The sequence below is a fragment of the Eriocheir sinensis genome, chromosome 17 (genome assembly GCF_024679095.1).
Source record: "Eriocheir sinensis breed Jianghai 21 chromosome 17, ASM2467909v1, whole genome shotgun sequence".
Lineage (NCBI taxonomy): Eukaryota > Metazoa > Arthropoda > Malacostraca > Decapoda > Varunidae > Eriocheir > Eriocheir sinensis.
Genome location: NC_066525.1, coordinates 17,344,253 through 17,364,790, shown reverse-complemented (window position 1 = coordinate 17,364,790; position 20,538 = coordinate 17,344,253). Strand labels below are relative to the sequence as shown.

At 42.4% G+C, this 20,538-nt stretch overlaps 1 long non-coding RNA gene across 2 annotated transcripts in view; it reads left to right on the top strand.

Moving 5' to 3' along the window:
* Positions 1 to 20,538, top strand: part of LOC127000040 (uncharacterized) — a 96,945-nt gene that overhangs the window by 46,362 nt on the left and 30,045 nt on the right. For both annotated transcript variants that reach the window (XR_007753754.1, XR_007753753.1), the window contains exon 3: positions 12,111 to 12,152. This is a non-coding gene — a long non-coding RNA (uncharacterized LOC127000040). The remainder of the gene's footprint in view (positions 1 to 12,110; positions 12,153 to 20,538) is intronic.

Sequence of the window (20,538 nt, the reverse complement as noted above, 5' to 3'; positions counted from 1 at the left end):
AGGAGCGGGATTTTTTTTTTTTCATATATACAAATGAGGAAACTGAATAGAAAGCGGAGGAGGAGGAGGAGGAGGAGGAGTAGAGAGAGAGTTTCTATGTCCCTTTCTCCTCTTCCTCCTTCCCTTTTTCCCCTCCTCAGGTGTTACTGTTCTTCACATTAATAAGTTTTTATTTTGTTATTTTATTCCCTTTCCTCTTTTTTTATTTTTCCTCACTGCTCCCGCTTTTGTATCCTCAGAACCGCCTTTTCTACATTTCTTTTTTTTAGTATTTCTTTCCCTTTCTGGCACGTCCTTTCTTTTCTTCATTGTCTAGCATACTGATTTTTATAGATGTTGTTGTTGTTGTGGCTGTCGTTGTAGGTAGGTCTCTCTCTCTCTCTCTCTCTCTCTCTCTCTCTCTCTCTCTCTCTCTCTCTGTTCCTTGATCGTATAATCGACTTTGACGTCGCAGGAGTCGCTGACGCAGGCAGCCAGGAGAGAGAGAGAGAGAGAGAGAGAGAGAGAGAGAGAGAGAGAGAGAGAGAGAGAGAGAGAGAGAGAGAGAGAGAGAGAGAGAGAGGTACTTGGTAGACAGGTAGACAGATCAGTGCAAGGAAGTGGAGGGGAGGAACACAAAGGAACACAAAGGAAGAACAAACAACAGCAGACCTGCTGGTCCTTACGAGGTTGTTTGTGACAAGCTACACTAACTATCTAATCAAAGGTGGAAGATGAAGGACAGCAAAGGCGAAGGCTCCTCCCTCCTCCTCCCTCCAGCCAAAGCTGGCAGGAAAGGAAAAAGAACCATGCAGCATGGAAAAACTGCATGGAATTTATGTAGGAAAGAGGAAAGAACTACCATTACTGCTACCACTAACCGGGCGATAAAAGCGGACAAGGATACCAGTATTCGAAAGAATTTAACGTTATTACGACAATGAGTAATATCTTAGTTGCTGGTTGGATTCAAAACACTTGTCTAATCTATTCTTGAAGGCCGTAACTGTTGTACTATCAACGACATCACAGGGTAGAGAGTTCCAAACATTAACAACTCGATTGAAGAAGAAGTGTTTAGCTTCGTGCGACGAGAATCTTTTACCACTTATCTTCAAATTGTGATTTCTTCTTGTTCTATTTGATCGATCAATTGTAAAGTAATCTTCCGCATTAATATCACTGAATCCTTTAAACATTTTAAACACTTCTATTAGATCGCCTCGCATTCTTCGTTTTGATAGGCTGAATAAATTTACTTCTTTAAGCCTTTGTTCATATGACAAATTTCTCAACCTAGGAATCATCTTTGTTACTCTTCGTTGGACCCGTTCCAACTTTTCTGTCTTTTCTGAAGTAGGGAGACCAAAACTGTACACAGTACTCTAGACGGGGTCGAACCAACGAATTAAACAGTTTTAATATTACTTTTTCCGATTTATTATTAAAGACTCGTCCGATGAAGCCAACCAATTTGTTTTCAGTTTTAACTACCTCTGAACAATGCTGACCGGGCTTTAAATCGCTTGATATAGTGATTCCAAGATCCTTTTCTTTACTTACTGCAGAAAGTTGTTGGCCATTCATTACGTACCGATCGCGAATGTTATTTTTTCCGATGTGCAACACTTTACATTTGTCAACTTTAAATTTCATCTGCCATTGATTGGCCCAACGTGCAAGTCGATCTAGATCTGATTGTAAAGCTTCTTCGTCGAGTGTCGCAGTTACTTTACTAGCAATTTTTGTGTCATCAGCAAATTTTGATACTTTGCAAGTGAGCCCATCATCGATATTATTAACATGAATTAAGAAGAGCATGAGGCCAAGCACTGATCCTTGAGGTAAGCCGCTTTTGACATCGAGCCAGTTAGATGTAACACCGTCTAGAACTACTCTCTGTTTCCGCTCAGAGAGCCAGTCCGCAAGCCAACTGTGAATGTTACTTGAGATACCGTGCGCCAGTAGTTTGCTGAGCAATCGTTGGTGGGGGACCTTGTCAAATGCCTTTTGAAAATCCAGATATATGATATCTACTGATTTGCTTTCATCGAACACCTCAAAAATATAGTGAAAAAAATCAAGTAACTTAGTCAAACACGAACGTTTATTACGGAAGCCATGTTGCGAATTATTTATTATATTATTTTCTTCGAAGAATTTCACCATATTGTCGCGAATGATAGTCTCCATTAACTTACAAACAATAGATGTCAGGCTAATTGGTCGATAGTTTCCTGGATGAGACTTGTCCCCCTTTTTGAAAATTGGTGTGACATTTGCAAGTTTCCAATCCGACGGAACTTTTCCAGCTGTTAAAGATTTATTGAATATGATGGAGAGCGGTTTACAAATTTGATGTTTGATTTCTTTTAAGACCCTAGGGGTAATTTTGTCTGGACCAGGAGCTTTGCTTACTTTAATCTTTTCAATTGTGCGTAAAATGTCACTTTCTACGATGAGCACGCCACTTAACATCTTTTCGGCCCTTCTAACCTCCGGCGGTTGAGGTGATAAACAATCTTCGTCGTTAAATACGGATGCGAAAATGTTATTTAGGATTGTAGCCATTTCATTTTCATCGTTCGTGTAGTTACCATTTTCATTAGCAAGCGGTCCGATACCACAAGTGAGTGACTTTTTATTATTTACATAGCTAAAAAATTCTTTAGGATTAGATTTACTTGTTTCCGCTATATATTCTTCAAGATTTTTCTTGCTTCGTTTTATTAATTTCTTGGTTTCGCGGCGAATTCTGTCCAACTCTAGTTTGTCAGCCTCGCTCTGAGTTGATATGTATCTACTGTATACGCATTTTTTAAGAGATAGGCTATTTTGAATTTCGTTATTCCACCATTTGGGTTTCTTCTTAGAAGCTGAACGTCTGTTACGATAGGGTACGCATATGCTTATGGCATTGTTCAATATTGTGGTGAAGGCCCCCCAAGATTTATCAATATCTGTTTCCGCCGTGATTTCAGTCCAGTCAGAATTATTTAGAATTGATCGGAGTCTTACGAAATTCGCTCTGATAATCAGGCACCTTTTCTTTACAAGGAGTTACTTTACTTTCTTTCATATTGATGCTGAATGTGATTGTTCGGTGATCGCTAGAACTAAAAATTAGACCAACATTTACTTCGTTAACTAGATCAGCTGTCGTTGAAAAGATAAGGTCAAGTATATTATTTTCCCGAGTCGGTTTTTGAACGTGTTGATGCAAATCACTTTCTAATAAATTTGTGTACAGGTCGAGCCCTGTATGAGAGTTCAACGGTTCACCCCATCTTTTCGCTGGCAAGTTAAAGTCCCCAACAATTACTGCCCCGCAACTGCTACTTGTTTCTAATAATAATTCACTTAATGCGTGGTCGATATCAAGAGTCTGCCTTGGCGGTCTGTAGATAAGTCCAATTACTATTTTACGAGATTTATTTTTAATTTCAATGAAGACCGTGTCTACATTGGTTATAATATCTGTTTTCACGGATACTGGATGGAGAGAGTTGTGGATATAAAAGATAACGCCTCCACCCTGTCTGTTCTCTCTTTCATGACTAAAGATGGTATAACTCGGTAATCTATATTCCGCAATGAAATCTCTATAAGAAGTGTCTATCCAAGATTCTGTGACTCCGATGATGTGATAATGATTTGTAGCTGCGAGGACTTCTAAGTCTTCAAATTTGTTACGTAGGCTACGAGCGTTTACATAGCAAGCTTTAATGTGATTCGAGTCGGGAGTTTTGCGGGTTAAGTGCACCCTTACGGTGGAGCTGCTGGTGTTCTCGCCTCCGCGTTTTTTTGCTTTCGAAGAGCCACTTGGTCACAGAGCAGCCTCCCGAAACGGGCTGCTCCAACAGGGTTTAAGTGAATGCCATCAGGAAGGAACAAGTCTGAATCGTAGTATAAATTGTTCCACAAGTTAACGAACTGGACGTTTTCTTGTGAGCAAAGGGACTGAAGTCTGTTGTTTGTGCTGAAGGCCTTATTGTAAAAGCTAGATTCGGCACCGACCCTCGGGAGGATTCCTGAGATTATGATGTTACTGGCATCCGTTTTACGTTTATACTGCTTGATCATGCGGCGGTATTTCTCAAGCAGTTCCTCAGAAAGGGTTGTCTTTACGTCATTTGTCCCCGCGTGAATGACAAAGAGGGTGTTTCGGTCGGCATTTTTCGTGACATCATCGCACGCTGCGGTGATGTCGTCCAGTCTGGCACCTGGATAGCAGTAACGTTTTCTGCGGCCGTTTGATGAACGACCACAGAACTCAACCAGCTGGCCACGCGCCATGGAGTCCCCAACTAGGCGAGTCTCGAACTCATCCTCCATGGTGTCTGCCAGCACCTGGAACCTATTGAAGGTAGTGGGGGTCAGTAAGTCCTTGGTTGCCTGCTTCGGTTTGGCTCCATTCCTTACAGGTTGGAACCCGACATCCTGTGAAGCAGGAAGAGAAGCGTTAAGTGGGGCAGCCTGGAAGTTGTCCTGTGAGGCAGGCTGGGAGTTAGCCTGTGAGGCAGGCTGGGGGTTAGCCTGTCAGGCTGGTGGTTGTTCTGTGAGGCAGGCCGGGGGTTAGCCTATGAGGCAGGCTGGGGGTTAGCCTGTGAGGCAGGCTGGGGGTTAGCCTGTGAGGCAGGCTGGGGGTTATCCTGTGAGACAGGCTGGGAGTCAACCTGTGAGGCAGGCAACACGTCCTCCCGTGAAGCAGAAGGGTCGTCTGGAGGGGGCACAGTCTCGGTGGAGGGCCTCTCCACCATCGATGGTGGAGTCACTGCCACATTAGTTAAAACAAATTCCTGAAGGGCTACAAATTTCTTTTCAAGATCATTGTGCTTGACTTTCCATTCAGTCACAGCCTTCTGAAGATGTAATCTTTGAACGCAGAGGCGGCAAGTTTTACTCAGCTGGAAGAACTGAGCTGCAAAACGTCCGGGACAGACGTCACCCTTAAGATTCGAAGGCATTGTTAGAAATTTAAGCGAGTTAACAGTTTGGGCAAATTTTAAAAGCGCTTTCGAAATAACTTAAATTGTGACCATAAATTGAATTGTATAAAAATTGTGCATGGAAATTAGATACTGCTGTGTTAGATGCCTCCAACACTGGGAGTTCGCTCCCACAGGGTCTTGAAAACGCCTCAAAGACCAATCGCTTGTCCTGAGCCTCGGTCACGAGAGAGACTTTCACAACCCGGCGCTTTTCAGCTATTGTCCTCGAAGTTTTGTCCCATAGAACGGGGCCGGCGTAGTCACACAGAGCAGAGCTGGCAAGGGAGGAGAGGAACCAGCAATTCGTTCCCACTTTCCGAAACGTCTAACCCAACTCTGCGACCCTTTCGAGGCCTCGCCAGTGGCACCTGTCACCAGGTGTTCTCCACCAACTCTAGAGTATCAGACGCCCTTCCTGAGAGACCAAAAGACTGAAATATTCCTTGAGTATAAGAAAAACCCTCAGAAACTCCACCTAGAAGCCGGGAGATACAACCTCAAATGGCCCACGGAAGACATCTCTTTCAGGAGAAAACAAGAACCAGCTGTTATGCAGAATAGGGATGGGAGTACCGTCGATAGAGGGGAGGGACGGGGAGCTCACACCGACAACTGGTTCCCAGGGAGGCTTTTTAGTGTAGAGGTCGCCACACTCCTCTACACCGCAGGCCTAAATAATTAGGCACGGTCCAGCTGACTAGGACCCTGGAACTCCAGCCATTGTCTCAAAGAGATCCTCTGCCTGCAGTCCAATCCACCACTGCTGCTGCCCAGAGGCTTCACCGTGACCCTGGCACGGGAGACAGATCAGGTATTACACCTTGTCCAAGGGTGACCTGAGACTATGCAGGGCAGGGACGTCTAGTTCCCTGAGGTGAAAACAATTCACCCGCATACCACAAAAGGAGACAGGTTGAAGGTTGGTAGGAGAGTGAGACAAAGAGGGAAAGGAGAAGAAGAGAGAGGCTGGAAAAGAGACGAAGGAAGAGGAAGAAGAAGAGGAGGAGGATGGGAACAAGGAGAAAAAGGAAGAGGAAGAGGAAGAGGAGGAGGAGGAGGAGGAGGAGGAGGAAGAGGAAGAGGAAGAGGAAGAGGAGGAGGAGGAGGAGGAGGAGGAGATGCGTCGTACAGGTAATCGTTTTATCTGGCGTCGTGATAAAATTTTCAATACTGCCGAAGAAGTTAGGATCGTCTTTTACCTCCCCTTCTCCCTCCTTCCCTCTCTTCATTCTCCTCCTCCTCCTCTTCTTTTTCCCTCCCCCCTCCCCCTCCTACCACCTTCCCCCGACTAACCAAGGGGTGCTGTTCGATTTTCCAAGATGGGGACACGATGAGACAGGCATGGAGAGAGAGAGAGAGAGAGAGAGAGAGAGAGAGAAAGCGCAGACTACCTAGAAAGAGGAGAAATGAAGGCGGAGCAAAATAAACAAGGAATGATGGAAAGAAGTAAGAATGATGGCGGTGAAGAGATATGGAGAGAGTTGCAAAGAACTCGCGGAAATGGAGAGATATGGAGGAGAAGGAGGAGGAGGAGAAGGAGGAGGAGGAGGAGGAGGAGGAGGAGGAGGAGAATGTGAAAACTTGGGAAGAGCAGGAGGATGGCGGAGGAAATATATGGAGGGAGGAAAAGTTTTCAGAAAAAATATGGGAAGGAATGGAGAGAAATGGGGTGGAGATGAGTCGGCTGGATGCTGCTACGGATACTTCGGCCTGGATGCGGATATTTGGATGTGGAAGGGAGTGTGTGAGGCGTAAGATGGATGAGGTGGGTGTAGTGTGGCGTGGATGTTGGCGGCAATGTATTAAGGAGTTAGGAAGTGGAAGGGGCGATTACATTGTTGTTGTTGAAGGTGGGCCAGATGTTGCACACGATATTCTTTTTTCTTGATGTACAGAAAATAAAGAAAATGATTAGTATAGAATTACAGTGGCCAGTTTTAACTCTCATAAGAAAAAAAATGTTCATAAATTGAAAGTAAATAGAGACATGAATATTCTTAAACTGGAATGAGAAAACGTAAAACAAGAAAAAGTAAATTATAAATAAATGCAAAATGTATGAGCAAAATATATTAAGATGAAAGAAGAGCTTCCTCGGCATTCCCGCTCGTCTTGGGTAATCTGGTAATGAAGAGTGAAAGTGGATTAACCAGGTTAGGCTGATAATTACTGATGGGCAACAGTTAGGCGGCGAGAAAGGCAACGTGAAGCAGGGCAAGTCGTTGTCTTCTTCCCTTGAGAGGACTGTAGGCGGCGCGGCGCTTGGATAGGCATGTGTGTGTATGGATAGGATGAAAGCGGTAGTGAAAATAATAGTAAAAGTATTATTGAGCATTCGGGCAAACACCAAGCAAGCAGAGCAAGTCATCTTCACCCCACAAGAAAACCACAGGAGAAGGGAAGACAGGAGGGTGTTGCTTAGCTGGAGGCAAGGGGCTAATATAGAAGAGCGGGTAAGGTTTAAGATGCAATACGTAGTAGTAAACAATGAGATAGAGGGTGATGAAGGTGCACCATTGTTGTAGAAATGATTTATCTCCTTCTGTATCATTAAAAGGACAAATATGAAGTGTAGTAAGTCTGTTTCTTATACAAACAAAAAAAGCAGTTGAGAAGTACATCGATATAGGTAAAAAAAGAAAATCGTACTTTAAAATAAACGGTAGGTAGAATAATATTTATAGATCCCCACGGTTATGCAACAAAGAAGGTTCACATCCCCTAAATAGCAAAGGCGAGATGGAAAAAAAAAAGTATACATGCACGCGAGAACACGAACCATGTAGCATGCACGCACCCACATACTCACACACACACACACACACACACACACACACACACACACACACACACACGGCTTAACCAGCACCTTGCCGCGGCTCGAATCGCTGGGTACAACATTACGGAAGCCGCGTCGTCCCGAAAGCCGCCGCCCCTTCCCCGTCACCAACCTTTTCCTTTCCCTTTCCTCTCACCTGAACACACCTGAAGCCTTCGATTATCGTGCCGCGTAATTACACACTCAGGTATCCGAATGTCACCTGTATCCGAAACCAGAGGGAAAAATAGTTGGGTTCCCGCTTCCTGCAGCCTGGTTAGGAATAGGACGCGACATGTAGTGTTTAGTGTCCCATCCCCAACGTTCCCCCTTTCCCTCTCTCTCTCCCTTCCTCCCTCTCTCCCCCCCGTCACCCATACAGGAAACGTAAGCCAATTCCAAGTCTTAATGATGTCTCGGGTAATTACTAATTGCATGCCCAGGAACCACGTAACATTAAACTAGCGTGTAATTTGAAACAATATACATTAATGAAATCGTAAATTCTCCAGCCGCGGGGGATCTGGGCTTGACACTAAACATTACAAATGATTTGGGAAGGGGAGCCCGTGTGTCCTGCGGAGGAGGAGGAAGAGAAGAAAGAGGAAGAGGAGGAGGCGGAAGAAGATAAGGAGAAGGAGGAGGAGGAGGAGAATGTGAAGGAGGAGGATTATGTGAAGGAGTAGGTGGAGGAAAAGAAAAGGGAAAGGAAGATGACGAAAAAGAGTGCGGCTTGTGAGAGACTGTACACAAAAATGAATGTAGCAGTGGGCGGTGCGAGTCAAGATCAAGAAATTGCAACGTCTCCTTAACCTCGCGGCGAAATACTCCCGTTGTGCGCAGTGGCGTCAGCTGCAGTATTTTAGTCAAGGAATCTTGTTAATCTGCCCCATTTTTCACGCATATGATGAAAAACTTTAAAACATTATGGAGTGAGTGAATACAGAGAATCGCAATCTAGAGGGTGCAGCAAAAATAAGGCAAATTTTACTATAAGCTAAGAAACAGAGGAGCCCCTAAACTAAACAGTTGCTATAATTAAATTTTTACAAGTATCAAAGCATGTCATATTCCCCGTTTTCTGTTTGTTTACTGCCTCTGACGTCATCAAAGTCTGCGAATAGAAGAATCTGACACTCTTGGTCTGGTACACGTGTTTCTGTTGGCTCAGTCTTCGCCTCAGTCAGTGTAAGCGGTCAACCACAGAGCAAAGGCAAAAGCACCACCATCTCAACAAATAGGATTGTAATCTTCAACTGTGTAAAATTGATATCCAAAATAATATGAGTTAAAGATATATAAAGAAAAAATAAACATTTCCCCATTTCCCCTGTCCCCACTCCTCTTCATTTCCTTTCCTCTCCCCTGACCTCCTTTCCCCTCTTCTCCCGCCATTCTCCCTCCTGGCCAAAATGTCCCCTGTTGAAGACTCTTAAGTACAGAGTGTCCGGTTATAAGCCGCTTGTTTAGTGAGATGCCGTGAACCAAGAACCTTCATTCCGGATAACTGCATGGCTTACATATGTCACAACCACCACCTCCACCACCACCGCCACCCCCACCCTCACCACCACCTCCACCTCCACCACCACCACCACTACCACCGCCACCACCTAACCCCACCATCTCCACCCGCGTCTCCACTATTATCACGAAGGAATTTGAAGAAAAAAAATGGACAGGTAATTTTGTCACCAGCAACCTCAGGTAAAATGAAAAAAAAATGTCCTTTGTCTATTTGTCTTTCTTTCCTATAATTTGTTTCTTTTTTCTTTCCTTGGTGGGAGACGCAGGACATGACATTCCTGGAGGGTGCAATGACCTGTATATTCTTCAGTCACTTCCTTCCATGTTATTTGCTTGACTGAACCACGTCTTGTTACCACCAACCTCAAATTCAGGTCGTTCAATCACTCCTGTCGTTGATTTTGCTGATTAATTTACGGACACGCACACAAACACACACACACACACACACACACACACACACACACACACACACACACACACACACACACACACATACCTGACGACATGCTACAAGTGTTACGCATTGCATATACACATTTTTTTTTTTTACCTGCATCTCCCTATTTCAGGTAAAACGTAATTAAGGATTTGATACCTGGTCTTGAGGAGGGGGAGGAGGAGAGGGACATTTCTGGCTGATGTTTATGCTCTTAACGCCTTTGTTTATAGCGAGCTTCCCCCTGAGCATAATTCTCCTTTATGTAATCATGGATAATGTCTTAAGTTGAGGGCCACACACCGAGCATAGTGTCGCTCCGCTGAGGCTATATAAGGAGGAGCGAGGGACGGGGATGGCAGACAGAGCGAGGGGCTGGAGAGGATGAGGACGAGTGAAGGGTGTGGAGGGTGGGTACGAGGAGATGGAAACGGATGGAGGGAAGAAAGGAGGTTGAGAGGCGCAGAGAGCTAATAAGAGGCGGAGGCAGGTCTAGGGAGAGGAGAGTAGTGGAGAAAATTGAAAAACAGGAAGATTAGGGAGTAAAATACATGCCAATAGTTTGTGAGTATAGAGAAAGGGAATAGAAATACGGAAAACAATACCGTGGAACTTGGACTTTGGTGTTGTTTAATCTATTTCTGCTGCTGTTTTTATACCTTGCGTTTTTGCACTCAAGTCTTCAACTACAGCAAGACAGAGGGAAAAGTTACGATTTTTCACCGGCTCTGAAACAAGAAAATTATATAATCAGATAAACTAAAATAAATTCGGTCAGAAACAAAGCAATATATAGAAACAAGTACCAAAGACAGAAAAAAATAAAGATATACTATAATTAGGAGAGAGAGAGAGAGAGAGAGAGAGAGAGAGAGAGAGAGAGAGAGAGAGAGAGAGAGAGAGAGAGAGAGAGAGAGAGAGAGAGAATGGGGTCGTGGGAGGTGCAGCCAGCCAGCCATGCGTACCTCCACCTGTAGCTAACGAGAGGACACACAACTAACAGCTGCCCAGGTGAACCGTCTCATTAGGACCAGGAATAATAACCAAGGCGCCATCATTGTCAAATTAAGGGTGAGGCAAGGCGGCAATTACCTTAGGCCTACCTGATAGACACCCGGGCCTGCCACGTAGATAAAAGGGAGGGAGGGACGGAGGGACAGGGGAGGGAGGGAGAGAGGGAGACGGGGTATGGGTAGGGGGAGCAGGTGTGTGTGTGTGTGTGTGTGTGTGTGTGTGTGTGTGTGTGTGTGTGTGTGTGTGGGCGGGCTTTACCTGTCATGTCTGATTACAGCTTCTTCCTCCTTGCTATTTTTTTTTTTTTTCGCCTTTCCTCCTGATGCACTACTTCCTCTCTCTCTTCTTCTATTCCCATCTTCTCTTCTCTCCTCGTCTCCTCTTTCACTCTTCCTTTTGGTGCAATATATCCTTTCCTATTTTCCTTTTCCTCCTCTTCCTCTTCGTCTTCCGTTCATTCTCCGTAAAAGTTTTTATTTGGCTTTCTTTTATTAATTGTGGATCCTTCAGTCTGACTTTTATCCTTATTTTTCTTTTTATTCTTTTTTTTCATTATACATCTTTCTTTAGTATCTTTGCATCATCATTCTGTTTTCCTTTTCTTTTTTTCTTGCATTTTCCTTTCAGCTTCTTCAGTCATGTATACGTTTATTCTCTCTCTCTCTCTCTCTCTCTCTCTCTCTCTCTCTCTCTCTCTCTTTTATCCTTATTTTTCTCTTTATTCATTTTTTTTTTCATTGTACATCTTTCTTTAGTATCTTTGCATCATAATTCTGTTTTCCTTTTCTTTTTTTCTTGTATTTTCCTTTCAGCTTCTTCAATCATGTATTCGTTTATTCTCTCTCTCTCTCTCTCTCTCTCTCTCTCTCTCTCTCTCTCTCTCTCGCTCTCTTTCCATTTGCTCACTCAATTTATTCTTTATCATTAATGTTTTATTGAGTTTCCCGTGAATCAGCATTTTCTCTTCAGTAACGATTGCCTATTTGAATGCTTATTATATACATTTATTTTTTTTCCTTCGCTTTCTTACTAAACTTTTAATACGACATTATTTTTTTCGAATATTTCCATTCATTTCAGATCTTTTAGTTTTCATAATATTATTTTCTTACGTTACGGTGATGAATACTTGAATGCAATATGAGGTTTGTAAGGCAGATTCTGTATAAAAAAAAAAAATACCGTACATTCAACATTAAAAACACATTAACTCTCTCTGGATTTTCTGTCTTAATAGCAAATGTTTCACGACAAGTAACTCATACTATTTCCAAAACTGCAACTTCTTTTATATTTATTCTACTCACATGTATAACAACGCTTTTTTTTCTTCCCATTACAGACTAGATGGATGAAGGGACAACAAAACAAAACCCAGAATTAGGTAAGACGCCAGGACCCCTCTTGGATTCCTCTTTTTCGTCTCCATGCGTCTTCAGTGTCACTCTATACTTAGGAATCGATCACTCCATCCATTGCTTCGTCTCTGTATCAAACTGGCCCTCTATCCCCCGCGGCTGGAGAGCAATAAACACCTCCCGTGGCCATTTGAAGTGTTCCCGCAAGATATTAGCGAAGTTATGTTGCGTCTTCATTAGGGTAGTCGACAGGTATGGGGGGGTAGGCCACAGATGAGGAGGAGGAGGAAAAGGAGGAGGGAAAAATAAGGGCTAATAAGAGGAGACCAGAGCAAGGAGGAAAGTTGAGAAGACTGGAGCGATATAATTAAAAGGTGAGAGAGAGAGAGAGAGAGAGAGAGAGAGAGAGAGAGAGAGTTACCAAGAAAACATATAACAAAAAGGAATAAAAGGAAGATCTCTCTCTCTCTCTCTCTCTCTCTCTCTTCCTAACACTTTTTCTACCATTTTTCAATTATCTTTTCTTCCTCCCTTCCCTCCTGTCTGTCTTTCTTCCATCCCTCTTTCTCCCCTTTCTTCCTTCTTTTCCCTATTCCTTCCCTCCTTCCATTTTCCCCGTCTTCCATATACTATAGACTTTTCCTCTCCTTCTTTTCTGCTTTCTTTCTTTTTGTATCTACCTATCTGTCTATCGTTCTTTATTTCCTTCATTTCTATTCCTTCCTTTCCTCCTTCTCCACATCCAACTCCTCCTTCTCTTTCCTTCTTCGGCCTGGCCCGGTTCCAGTTCGCAGGAAGCTCCCCGTCCTTGCCTTTTCTCACTCGCTATACACTAATTTTCTAAGTTTTGTAGGAAATCCAATTTACCAGTGTCATATATTCTGTTCTTGACGGGGAGGGAGGGAGAGAGAGAGAGAGAGAGAGAGGGAGAAAGGGGGAAGAGAGGAGAGGGTTAGGGGGAGGGGGCGAACTGGCGGGTGGTTAGAAGGAAGGGAAGGAGGAAGAGGAGGAGGGAGAGAGATAAGAATGGAGGAAGGAAGATATGAGGGAGGTATGTAAGATAGGAGGGAGGCAGGGTGGAGAGAGAGGAAGAAAGTGGGAAAAGAAGAAGAAGAAGAAAAAGAAGAAGAAGAAAAAAAGAAGAAGAAGAAGAAGAAGAAGAAGAAGAAGAAGAAAAGAAGAAAACGGGGTTGAAGGCAAAGATAGGAATGTTTAGTAGAAAGGAAAGAAAAATAAAAGGAAAAGTTTGAATAAGTAAACAATTGGATCTGTCTATTCCACTATTCATTTATCTGTTTATTCTTCTATTTGCCAATTATTTTCATTCATTATCTTAATTTTCCTGGCTTCTTTTCCTTTATTTTCATTTTGTTTGTTTTCTTATCTTTTGCATTTATCGTCTTACATTACACCATTCTTTCAATAATTTAATGGATGACCAGAAGAATCTACGCATATGGAGAAAAAAAGAAAAAAATGGCTAAAATATGCACACACACACACACACACACACACACACACACACACACACACACACACACACACAGATCGAGGTGGAAAAAATGAAAAAAAATAACGTCGTCTTTCCATTCCTCACTCGTCCCTGCTTTCCTTCTTTCTCCCCTTTCCTTTCCTTCCTCCCTCCCTCCCTCCCTCCCTCCTTTCCTCTCCCCCACCAGGCCGGAAGCAGAGGGGGAGAGGAACTACATTGCAGGAAGGAGAAGCTTGCAAGGAAATTACACTGGAAAAGCAGAACGTAACATGTAACTATGTGCCATATGTTAGTGTTGGTACATGCTCTCTCTCTCTCTCTCTCTCTCTCTCTCTCTCTCTCTCTCTCTCTCTCTCTCTCTCTCTCTCTCTCTCTCTCTCTCTCTCTCTCTCTCGATAAAGAAAGAAAAAGAGAGTGAAAGAGGCGGGAGAAAGAAGTGGAGACCAAAGAACAAAAGGAAAACAAAAAAACAAAAAAGGCAAAGAGAAAAAGACAAAAATATCAGGAGAAAAAAAATAAAAAAAAAACAAAAAAATAAAATACTGAACACCTGAGCAGACAGACAGACAGGTGGTGAAGGAGGGTGAGAGGGAAGGAGGGAGAGACGGAGGGAAGGTGAGAGACAGACAGGTAGGGAGGGAGGGAGGGAGGGAGGGAGGGAGACAGGGAAATGCAGGTGGGATGCAGAGGCGAGGTGCGCGGCGCCGCCCACCAGGTATGGAGGCGTGCGTGGCCCCTCACCTTTAATATAATTACCTGCCTCGTGTGTGTGTGTGTGTGTGTGTGTGTGTGTGTGTGTGTGTGTGTGTGTGTGTGTGTGTGTGTTGCAATATATTTGTTTTTACCTTTGTTTTTGCCATCGTCGGCGGGACACAAAAGGTACAGAAGATTTTCATGGCGAGTATATAAACAATTACATTACGTGCAATATAAAAATGAAAGTGAAGAGGTCGAACAATACGAATGAATAGGCAAACATCATTCTTGAAGTGACATGAACAAACAACCTTCCTAAATTTGATGGTGCGCATATATACTTAATAGAGTAGTTTTTTGACGCCATAAAAAGTAACAAGACGCTAAAATTTATGTTACTGCCATTTTTTCTCCATTTCAGGTTGATAAATGTGTATTGTATATGAGAAACAGGGGGTAATTTCTCTCTCTCTCTCTCTCTCTCTCTCTCTCTCTCTCTCTCTCTCTCTCTCTCTCTCTCTCTCTCTCTCTCTCTCTCTCTCTCTCTCTCTCTCTCTCTCTCTCATTTCTCTCCTGCCAATTCTAAGAAAACCTTCCACGTCCGTCCTGACAATAAAATTTAGCCCTTCACTCCCTCATTCTCTCCCTCCATTCTTACCTCCCCCACCAGTTTTCCTCCCTCCCTCTCTCTCCCTTTTCCCTCCCTTCCCCCTTCACTCACCTCTGAAGCCTTACACCTCAACCACAGCTGCATTTCGATTTCCTTTTCCTCTCCCTCCATCCCTCCCCTTCCATCACTCCACTCACCCCTCCGATCTCCACTGAATTATTCCTTCCCTCTTTCACTTCCTCCCTCCTTTCGTTCCTCTCTTCTCCTTTCCTTCGCATTCACTCCCCTCTGAATTCCCTCTGCCTCCTCCTCCTCCTCTTCTTCCTCCTCTTCCCTTCCTCATTACCCGCCTCTCTCCCTCTTTCTATCCATTCCTCCTCCTTTCCCTCCCTGCCATTCTGTCCAATCATCTATTCTCCTCCCTCACCCTTGTCAACACGCCTCCTCCTCCTCCTCCTCCTCCTCCTCCTCCTGCATCGTTGACAGATAACTAGAACGCCATGATAAGGCTTACAGAGGATCGAACGTCACTCACACGCCTGTAGGAGGAGGAGGAGGAGGAGGAGGAGGAAGAGGAGGAGGAGGAGGGGATGCGGTGATAGAAAGAAGGGAAAGATTCAGTCATATTACTTCTTGGGGGAGAAATATACATAACTGGTTTCTCTCTTTTTCTGCCTCTTCCATCTTCTCCTATTCCTCCTCATCTTCCAACCTCTCCACCTTTTTTCTTCCTTCTACTCTCCTACGCTTCTTTTTCCTGCTATTATTTCGTTTATCCACTTATTCACTCGTTTATCATTTATTTAGTTGTTTACATCTCGTTACTCCTCATTTATTTCTGTTTATCTAGCTATTTTTACTCGATCTTATCCATTTTTATCTTTGCTATTATTTGAGTAAACATATGTTTCCCTTCCCTCGACTTCTATGTCATTAAGAAAGCAGTACTAAGAAAATTGTCCTCTGTTTGTCTTCTGTTTGAGGGAAAATAATTACAGGTATTTTGGGAGAGGAGGAAAGAAGGAAAAGGACTATAAAAACTAATGTGGCAACTTGAAAGGAGACAAAATGGAAGGATGAGAGAGGGAGAGAGAGGGAGAGGGAGGAAGAGATTAAGTTAGATTAGATTCTGTTGATACTGGAATGAGAATAAGCAGTATAAATAATAATAAAATAGAAAAAAATGCATTGTAGGAAAAAAATATAAAAATGAGGTAAGGAGAATGAAAAGTGAAGCCGAAAGATGAAATTTAATCAAGTAATTGTGTTCTGATGGGAAGAAGCGACGGAGGAGGAGGAGGAAGAGGAGGAGGAAGACCATGATAAGAAGGAAGAGGAAGGAAAGAAAATAATAAATGGAAGGCAGAAAAGAAAAAAAAAGGTAGAGAGGAAGAATACATTAAGGAGCAGTGTTGAATGTCCGTCTATGCAATGAGCAATGTATAATGTATCACCTGTGTTGACTTTCCCTTTCCGATCAAGACTACGCCCTTCTTATCATTCCTTTTCGTCACTCTCACTTTCTCCTCTCATCCTTTTCCTGTCATCATTTTTCCATCATCGTTCATGCAATAATTTTCTCTCTCTCTCTCTCTCTCTCTCTCTCTCTCTCTCTCTCTCTCTCTCTCTCTCTCTCTCTCTCTCTCTCTCTCTCTCTCTCTCTCTCTCGTTGTCTTTTCCTGTGGCCATATTTCATCAACTATCATTTCCTTATCATCATATATTTCTGTCATCCTTTCTCTTCCATTCTATTGGGCCATTCCTTCCTTCCCTTACCTCGTTTTTATCTCCTTACTATCTAATTTTTCATCACTATATGTCATCATTTTTTCACTCTTAATCTTCCAATCCTAATGTCATTCTTTACACTATATGTTCTTCAGTATTACGTTCTCTAACTACACTATACATCAATCCTTTCCCCATCACAATTTCTCTCTTCGTGTCATATTTTCGTTCTATATTTGCTTCCTCTACTTTTCCGACTTCATCACTACACGCCATCTTCGTCTACCACATCCCTTCTTTCCAGTATAGCAGTCTTTCTTCCCTTTCCTCCGCTTTCCCTACAATCTCCCTACCATCACTTTGCGCTACATCCGCCGCCCCATCTCTCCCACCGCCATCCTTCTCGCCGCCTGCCCCGGTGAGAGAGGAAACACTGCAAGGGGCACTTTCTCGCCTCACTTCCTTCACTTAGCCTGCATTTCGTGTACTTTTCATGCAAATTGTGGCCTTGAAGTGTGCAATCACCTGCCCCTCTGCGCACACATATGAACACGAACATAGACTGACACACACACACACACACACACACACACACACACACACACACACACACACACACACACACACACACACACACACACACACACTCACACACGTATACATGCATGTGTAGTGTGTGCGTGCGTTGTACTATGGGTTTCCAATTTAATGTTAAAATAAAACGGTTCGTTTGCGCGGCAACACGTAAAATGGGAGTTGTGTTTGTAATTTGGCGTTGTTCTGTTATTGTTTACATTATTGTTTTCATTGTTATTATTATTATTATTATTATTATTATTATTATTATTATTATTATTATTATTATTATTATTATTATTATTATTATTATTATTATTATTATTATTATTATTATTATTATTATTATTATTATTATTGTTACTACTACTATTATTATTATTATTATTATTATTATTATTATTATTATTATTATTATTATTATCACTATTATTATTAGTAGTATTATCATTATTATTATGATTATTATCATCAGCATCATTATTCATATTCTTTGTCATATTATTATCGTATCATAATTACTAGGCAGCACTTGTGACACACGACAGAAAAAAAAAAATGATAGTATAATAATTGTGGATACAGAGTAAGGCCGGAAACTAATTTTAACAAAAACGAAGAAAAAAAATCATATTCTAAAGGGAACAGGTTAGTGCTTATGAGTGTGGGAAAGACACATCGAAAACCAGTTGCACATAAAGAAAGGACGAGGAAAAGGAAAAGGAGATGCTTGAGGAGGAAGTGTACGAGTATATGCAGACGGAGACTGACAACAAGGAGGTGGAGTGAAATGAAGGGTGAAAGTAGAGAATATGCGACGAAGCTTAAGCGAAAGGAAAGAAAAATGATAGGTGTTTGAAATAAAAAAAAGAAAAATAACGGGTAATAGAAGAGCTTATGCAGCAAAGGAGGAGACAAAAAAAGAGAAAACTGATCCATGAAAGTAGAAAATATGCGACGAGGCTTAAGAGAAAGGAAAGAAAAATAATAGGTGTTTGAAATAAAAAAAGAAAAAATAACGGGTAATAGTAGAGCATATGCAACAAAGGAAGAGAAAAAACAATGAGAAAACTGATGCGACGAAGCTTAAGAGAAAGGAAAGAAAGTAATAGGTATTTGAAAAAAAAAATAACGGGGTAAAAGGAGAGCATATCCAACAAAGGATGAGAAAAGAGAAAACTGATCCAAGAAAGTAGATAATATGCGACGATGCTAGATAGAAAATAAGGAAAAATAATGAGAGATAAAAATAAAAGAAAAAAATTCATGAGTAAAAGATGATCATATGAGACGATACTAGAAAGAAAGGAAAAATAATCAGTGAAAGTGGAGAATACGTGACAATGCATAACCAACTAACAAACTAACTGACTAACACTGCAAAAAAATAAAAACAAAAAAAAGGAAAATAAAACGTACCCATGCCTGGATAATGAAAAAAAACGAAAAATCCTGAACGCGGCATTATCGTTTCAGAAAGAAAGGGGGAAAAAAAGGAAAATAAAACGAACTCATGCCAGGAAAATGAAAAAAATGAAAAATCCTGAACGCGGCATTATCGTTTCAGAAAGAAAGGGGGAAAAAAAGGAAAATAAAACGAACTCATGCCAGGAAAATGAAAAAAATGAAAAATCCTGAACGCGGCATTATCGTCTCAAAGAGGAACGGGAAAAAAAGGAAAATAACACGTACTCATGCCAGGATAATGAAAAAAAACGAAAAATCCTGAACGCGGGATTATCGTCTCAGAAAGGAACGGGAAAAAAAGGAAAATAAAACGTACTCATGCCAGGAAAATGAAAAAATGAAAAATCCTGAACGCGGCATTATCGTCTCAGAAAGGAACGGGAAACGCGTGCGAGAAAGGAGAGGAGAATCGCTGCCGCCGTGGCCCGGGAGACAAAAGTGATGAGGCAAGGCGATAAGACTAATTTCCCAGCTCGATAATTGCGCCCAGACATCAATCAGTTCACGCAATCTCCCTCCTTCCCTCCCTCCCTCCTCCATCCCTGCATCTATCCTTTTCTCTGTCTGTCTGTCTGTGTGTGTGTGTCTGTCTCTTTGTTCGTCTGCCTGTCTGTCCCTCTGTGTCTGGTGGTATGAGTACTCGTAACAGTATTAGTATCATCATCAGTGCAAGTAGTATAGTAGTATTCTTACAAAAAAACATAACCAACTACTTCTATTGCTACTACTACTACTACTACTACTACTACTACTGCTACTACTACTACTATTACTACTACAACTACTACTGTTACTATTACTACTATTTCATTTTTTTTAACGGGCCTCCATCCATTAGAGTTGCGTTGTGAGCGGTATCTTTTCTCATATCCTTTCACAAAGTAATTCATTGGCCCCACCCTGCCAATGACTGTGGCCGACAACCATCTAAACTTAGTATTACAAACGTTACTAAATATATTTTTCTTAAGCTAACAGAGCTTGTGGTTGATACGACTATCAACCACCGTCGCCTCAAGGTCCAGGTCGGCAATGTGGGTGGTTTTGGGTACAGGTGACCTGGTTCCTCTCAGGCAGACCAAGGCTAATTTCAGGAGGGAGAAGGACAGCCTGCATCTCACCCAGGCGACCACATTGCTTCTTGGCAGCTGTTTCTACTATTTCATACTACTTTAATACTCCAGCAAGTAAAATTGCAGCAATGCATTGTAGAGAAAAAATACTAAAAAGGGCATTAGATAGATAGATAGAGAGAGAAGGAAAGAAAGAGAAAGACAGAGAGGAGAGGAGAGGAAAGGAGGCAAGCTAGAGACGAGGTGACAGAAAGAAAATTTATCTCTGATGAAAAGAAATAGCGCCAAGAACCATTAATAAGGAGACGTAGAGAGGAGACAAAGAGATAGGGAGAAAGAAATAGCTACAAACGGAGGCGGAAAATTATACCCCCTAAAAAGAACGCCTCAGATTGACGAGAAACATGAAGCAGCTTTTTGATCACGAAACTTATTGCCCGTTGCCCCTTCCACACCGCCTCGACAACCACCTCCTCCTCCTCAACCCCCTTCTTCCTCCTCCTCCTCCTTTTCCTCCTCTTCCTCCTCCTGCTCCCCAAAGAACGAGGGTGTGGGATCCAATTTAGTTATTACCCTGATGGCCGCCTGTGCCCGGATCAATGCCTTGCCCTAATTTACGTTTATTGCTCTGTTTTACCTTTGCTGCTGTGCGTTTTAAACCTTTCCAGCAGGTATCCGTACAGTGATTACTTCCATACTATACTACACCCCTTATTCTGCCGTTTAATGTGTGTTCCGTCTTGAAAATATGTACACTCCTATAGACACGA